The sequence below is a fragment of the Humulus lupulus genome, chromosome 9, assembly GCF_963169125.1.
Source record: "Humulus lupulus chromosome 9, drHumLupu1.1, whole genome shotgun sequence".
Taxonomy (NCBI): Eukaryota; Viridiplantae; Streptophyta; class Magnoliopsida; order Rosales; family Cannabaceae; genus Humulus; species Humulus lupulus.
Window position 1 is genome coordinate 151,206,940 of NC_084801.1, and position 7,135 is coordinate 151,214,074.

General features: G+C 38.8%; 1 long non-coding RNA gene across 1 annotated transcript; it reads right to left on the reverse strand.

Moving 5' to 3' along the window:
* Nucleotides 1-815: 815 nt before the first annotated feature.
* On the reverse strand, nt 816-3,150 carry LOC133802176 (uncharacterized). Its single transcript, XR_009877178.1, has 2 exons — nt 3,041-3,150; nt 816-1,378 (listed from the first exon to the last, which is right to left on the reverse strand). It is a non-coding gene; the product is annotated as an uncharacterized LOC133802176 (long non-coding RNA).
* Between the last annotated feature and the right edge of the window lie 3,985 nt (nt 3,151-7,135).

The following is a 7,135-nucleotide window of genomic DNA, read 5'->3' on the forward strand; positions in this document are numbered from 1 at the left end:
CCAAATCAAAATTAAGAGAAGTGTGTGCTTCTATTTTGGATTTTCAAATCATGAAATATACATATATAAATTATAGACTAAAGATCCTAAAAAGAAAAAGCATCATTTCGAAAGCCATCTAAATTAGTTATTTGCAGCAACATCAGAACCACTCAATACAATACCACCAACACAAGACATAATGATTATAAAAGAAAAAAAATACAATACCACCAACACTAGTTAATAATTAATACCTTGGCCAAGCTTAAACTTGAGAGGAATCCTCTATAATGGCTGGAATTGAACTTAGTCCCATCAAGCACAGTTCCAGTGTAATGAGGCGCTACAACAGTAGAAACCTAATAAAATTAGAAAAAATTACAATGCTACTAAATGCAATGCTACAGAGCACACACCACCAAAAAAAAATAAAGAAACAAAACAGCAATAGCAAAATCAATCAGCAATAGCAACATCAAATGTCAAAATAAAGTTACATATTGTATTGTACTAAGATAAATACACTTGAATAATAAAAAAATAGAAAAAAAAAGTATTAAGCATGCTGACGTGTCCAAGAATAAATCTGCTAAAGCACTGTGCTTGATATGTTCACCCTTCATGGTAACATCTGTGAAAATAATCTGATCTGGTTGTACACCTCTTTGAACAGTATCTGGAACACCAATAGTTTATCAGTTACTAATTTATCTTTCCTTTGTAAGATAAATACCCATTACTACATTATGAAATATAAATAACAAAGAAGAATTCAAATATTATGCATGTAAATGATTTCTGTAAATGACATAACAGAAACCTGATTCTCTAAATTTAGCAGAACCAAGACTCACTCTTCATTGTATAGAAACTTTGGTACTACATAAGAAAACAGACATCCCAGGTATGTTTTGGAATGATACTCCAAAACTATAACATAAGTTGACATGTTTTTTTTTTCTTTTGGGGGACAGTAGAGAACAGTGCGATAGCCAATCGCACACGGTATCTTGATTCTATATATTTATTTTGCATATAAATGGTTTATAGAGTCTAGTTACCACACCAAAGGGGGGACAGAATATGATGTATAGTATATAAATTAATAAAGTAAGAATTATTACGTTCGTGCTCGCCCCATTTGCCATCAGAAGGAGCTTTGTACAACATCCTGCCTAGTGGGGTAAATTGATCAACTGGCACATCTTCAGCAGGAATACTCAGTTCATCTAACAGCTTCCTCTGTGCGGTATTCCTTGCTCCTGGTGATTTAAAAAGATAATAATCAGATTTAGAAGACATAAGCTTTGAATGGATAGCCAAATATCTACTCTGCAGAAATATATTACCAAGGGCCTCCTCAGCGATAAGCTCAGATTCACAGTAGAGTGGATAGCTGCAACAGGTGTTTGTCCACACAAGGGGAAACGTTACCTTTCTTCCAGAACGTTGCTATACAGATAAACAGACAGAATATCATATCTTGAGACTTATGTTATCGAATAGATGTGCACAACAGATATGAATTGGCCTTCAATATAACTAGCCACACACAAGACGTTTTGGGAAAAGGGAAAAAACATAGAAAACAAGAAAAGATATGTAGACATGGTCATGAGTGCATGAAATTTCAGGAATATAGAAAACTAAAATGGCAAATAGAATATGACACAATTATTCAATTTATGCCCTCCTAATAGATAGGCTAGATCTTGACTTGGTTCTTCACATGACACTTATTACTATAAATGTAAGCACTTAGGAGGGCAGTTCAAACAGTCAGGTCTGTTGTTTGCTCGCACAAGATCTAAGGATCAGGTACCTTGTGACGCCCCACGTCACTATGGCTGCTTTCTGGAATGACGACTGGCCCTACAAACCAAGACAAGTCTTTCTAGCGTGCTTTGTCCTCACTTGCACACTTCCTGGGAAAACTTCCCAGGAGGTCACCCATCCCTAGATTACTCCAGGCCAAGCACGCTTAACCATGGAGTTCTCAAGTGATGGGCTACCGAAAAGAAGATGCACCTTCCTGATATAGGTAGTACCCATCAATCCATTTAGGCCTTCTTCAACTGTGTAGTCCCATACCTACACAGTCTTAGAATCATTACACTTGACCTTCCCCAGGCGGTGTGGGATTGCACAGCTTACCCGGTCTTTCCCCTTACGGATCACGGGATTCTGACTGTCACAATCACCCCCCCCTTACGGGCCCGACGTCCCCGTCGGCCACACTTCCGGCTGGGTCAAGGCTCTGATACCATTATGTGACGCCCCACGTCACTATGGCTGCTTTCTGGAATGACGACTGGCCCTACAAACCAAGACAAGTCTTTCCAGCGTGCTTTGTCCTCACTCGCACACTTCTTGGGAAAACTTCCCAGGAGGTCACCCATCCCTAGATTACTCCAGGCCAAGCACGCTTAACCATGGAGTTCTCAAGTGATGGGCTACCGAAAAGAAAATGCACCTTCCTGATATAGGTAGTACCCATCAATCCATTTAATCCCTCTTCAACTGTGTAGTCCCATACCTACAAAGTCTTAGAATCATTACACTTGACCTTCCCCAGGCGGTGTGGGATTGCACAGCTTACCCGGTCTTTCCCCTTACGGATCACGGGATTCTGACTGTCACATACCTAATTGGAAAATAATATAGCTTAATGTCCCTCAAATATTGTATGCTATACCTGAAGAAGCAACTCGTATTTCGAGTTGAACAAAAACACACTGAAAGCCCTGTGTAGCAAAGTTTCCTTTTCAATCTTTTCCAACAAGTGACCTACAGGGTACACAAGTATTAGCAAACCACAGAGGTCCAAATGATCCAACAGAATGAACATGATCTATATACAAAATATATGATTTGAACATGTAGTAGAATGCCCAAAACATGAATAAACAGTTCATTTCCATAACATGAAGGTATCCAAAATCAAAAGAGCGTATAAGATTTAGGAAGGATAGAAAGCCTTGGAGTATGCAAAATGCAAAGTACCATAAAGACATGACACAATACCCAAAAAGAATTATGCAGATTAAATTTTACTTACAATTATATTTTGTATCATGACCAACAACCTGGTCATTCTCATCCACTAGAATGCATCTATAGAAAGTTCACATAAAGAAACATAATCAGCTCCAGTACAACACAAAGAAAGATATGTAGACCAATATACCAAACAATAATGCTATTTTTGTAATAGTATACCAATATTTTACTCAAACTGATTTCTTGACTCTTCCTTTCGATAGAAAATTATACACAGGAACAATGTTAGAACAAACAAGTAAAAAGCCAAGGATTTCTGAGATGTGAGATTAGCTTATGGGACACAGTAACAATAAAAATGAGATAGTAATTATCATAATATTGTACAAATTAAAGGCACCAAAATCACATTTTTCGCGAGTCAAATTTTGTGATCAATATATGCAAGAATAGTGAAATAAAGAATTTGATCACTTGATTGTAGAGTGCAGAACAATAAAATAATAGATCTCATAAATTACTATAAAGTAAAAAATAGTTTAGAATCACAAAAGAATACAAGATTTTGATCCCTAGTAGAAAACGTTTTTGGTCACAACAAACCAAGTATTAATGATACAATAAGAATATTACTAACTATCCCTAATGAAAATAGAACATAGAAATTTCAAGGTAAAACCCAATCAATTAACAGCAAAACCCACATACAAATATCCAAAATAAAACAGAAGCTACAACAAAAGAGCTCCATACCGTTTCCTTCAAGGTCTCTAGGGGTTCACTCCATTTGAAGCCAAAACATGGGGAAAAGTGGCATAAAAGGGAAGTCGAGTGGACTTCACTCCTTCAATTTGACTGCACAGAGCAAGATACGAGAGCCATTTAAACAAAAAGAAATAAATAAATTGCTTTACAATAATAAAAAAAATACACAAACCAGGAATTGAACACCCATGGCACCCCGTCGCACCACCATCTCCAGCCCACGCCACCCAGTCGACGTCGACTAAAAAACAGAACGAGAGAGAGAGAGATCTTTACCTACACCAACGAGTCTCCGGGTCCACGTCGTCGAGCCTCCGGCAGTCTCGCTGAGCCTCTGTCAGCCCTGTCGACCTCCACCGTGGTTGAAGCCTCGTATATCCCCTCGCCGTCGTAGTTGAGGGAGCAGGAGAGAGAGAGAGAAGGAGAGGGATCGGGGAAGATTGAGTGAGGAGACCGACTTAGAGACAAGGGTTTTAGATTAGAGGAAAAAAAATGAGAGCTTTGGGTTTAGGTCTAGAGAATAGAACGGGAAGAGGGAAAAGGAAAGTATAACACTACATTTCATTTAAGTTTGCCACTTAACAATTTCATAGCCCGCTTGTTTTTTTAACTTTCATTTTATTTACCGCTTTTATTTTTACATTAGATATTATAATACTTTTTTAATAAACTTATATTTATGTGTTATGGAATGGGGTATTTGGTGTAGTGAATCCTAATATTGTAGCCACTTAAGGGAGTTCATTCGACGATCGTGTTCAAAATCTGTTCAGACGATGCAATGACATAAAATCAAAAGAACAAGTTATGCTTGTCCCTAGGAACCATGGGTAAGTTTAAAATGTTGTCATTTTTATGACCCATGTCAATACTTTCTTTGTTTAACATTTGAGTTATAATTTTTTGGTTTTTCTTATGCAGTGAACATTGGATGTTGCTTATTTTGGTACAGTATGCATATCATGTTTATTGTTGTAATCCGGTGAATTCAGATCTGAATAACCGTGAGGAGATTGTATCAGTGATCGTCAACGCTTTTGTAAGCACTTAGGAGTCGAGATCCCTGATACTCTACGCATTAAGCAACCTCAGGTAAGTAATTACAACTTAAATTTTTGAACTTTTATAATTATTAAGTAGAATAATATGTATGCATTTTTTAACAAGTTTCAATTTAATAATGAATTACTGATACTTTTAAATAATTAGTGTTGTAACGCCCTGGATAGCCAAGACCGTTACACTGTGTGTTTATAAAGTGTCAAACTTGCTAATCAAGTCATTTAAATAAAATCGTGTTATTGAAACTATAAAGGGACTAGGGTTAAAAGCGTCTTGGTCTCAAAAGCCACGTTTTCATTAGAAAGTATCATCTGTTACATGGGATCCCAAAAATATTAAGTTCAAAGACCATTTACAAAAGACACAAGGTTTATGTACAACAACCGGCCATACTAAGGCAAAACAAGCAGTTAGGTGATCCCTGTCTTGGTCCTCTCCTCGACCGTGGCGGTCGAACTACTGGCTATGTACATTCCACCTCGGAGCTCTCCACCTCAGGCTTGGTCCAGCTTGCCCTTGCCTTTACCTGCACCACGTAGTACCCGTGAGCCAAGGCCCAGAAAGAAAACACAACAACAACAGAGCATGAACAATTAGCAGACAAGTCAACATCTCACATTGCATCACATAAACTCAGATATATCATCAGTCAGTATAAACAAGTATTCCACATACTAGGCATATCAGTTCATAACATACACAGTTCACAAATGATAACTAGGGATAGCGCCCTCGGGCTACTCCCTCTGTTATCTCGTTGTTCCTGGCTACCAATGGCTAACCCACGCCCCGTGCGCTAAAATCATGAGCGGCACCCTTAGACCGCTTTTACATGTCCCATGGCGTAATACCAACATTGACACGATATAACTTTCGGGAGCACTTAGTCCCATCACAATCGTACTACCGGGTGCAGTTTTCTTACCTTTCAATTCACTAGTTTTCGATGCCTCAAAGTCGCGAGCACGGTCCTCTACCCCGAGCCTCTCCAAAATCCTAATCACAACACAAATGAAACATCCTTTGTCACTAATCAATCCAAAACTACTTCCCGGAACCAATCCCACACTCTCGGAATTCCCCAAATCCCTAAAACAATGCACCGAAGACATCCCCCGAACCCCCGAGCAAAGGCTCAAAATTGTAAAATCTCATGTTCTGAAATTGGCCTAGCGCCGCGGCGCCCAGCAAGTCAGAGAGCTTGCTCTGCCCAGAAACAGCCTCGCACCGTGGCGCCCAAGAACAGGGCCGCGGCGCTCCTTCGCGAACCCAGATTTCTGGGTTTTCCCCTTACGTTTTTCCCGAACCCAAACCATTCCAAATCATTCCAAACTCATACCCAAGCCCCAAAACCAACTCAAAACCCCTAATAGACCACACAACAACCTAAAAACGTCATACCCTAGCTCAATTACACAATCATTCCCAAAATTCACTCTTGAGTTCCATGCCTTAGTAACTCAAACCAGAAAGTTAAAAGCTTAAACCTAAACCTAAACCACACTTCAAATTCCCTAATTCATAACAGAGATAAGCTTTACAATTACACAGAATCCTTACCTTGAGTGACGAGTCCAACCTCTAGCTTCCTTGCTTCCAACTCCAAGTCAAGCTTTATAACCCCACAAGCTGAATTTCCACAAACATCCATAACTATCCTTGAATTCCCACATTCAATCTCTGAAAATCCAAACTTAAATTCAACAAAGCAAAGTTCTAATCCTTACCTCTGAATAACCTTTCCCTAAGCTTGATTTTGATTACTTCAAACCCCTTGATTCTCCTTCCACAACTCAAATTCAGCTTCCTTCTTTTACTTTTCTTGTTGCTCTATTTCTAGGTCTCAAAATTCAGCATAAATCAATTTCCCAAAGTGTTATACGTGACTAACTTTTCCTCTCAGCTGAAGCTCACCTATCCACTGCCAAAAGACCACCTTATCCCTCCAATAATATCCCTTTCTAACTAAACCTCAAGGGCACACTTGTCCTTTTACTTACATTACAATTCTACCACTTCTCCAGCAAAACCTGTTACTCTCTATGGTTACTAACAGTTACACAAGTTACCAAATCACCAGTTACCATTATCTAGCTTTCTAGGACCGTCTCGGCACGTGCATCACATTGATATCACCACACCCACGTGGTACAAATCACATAGCATAATTATCACATAACATAATACACATAGTCATATAACATGCTTAAAATCATAATCATGCATCTTAATCATTAAAACCACACATAATTCCCATTATGCCCTCCAGGCACACTAATCAAGGCCCTTAAGCCTAATTAGTGAATTTGGGTCGTTACAAGTGTCC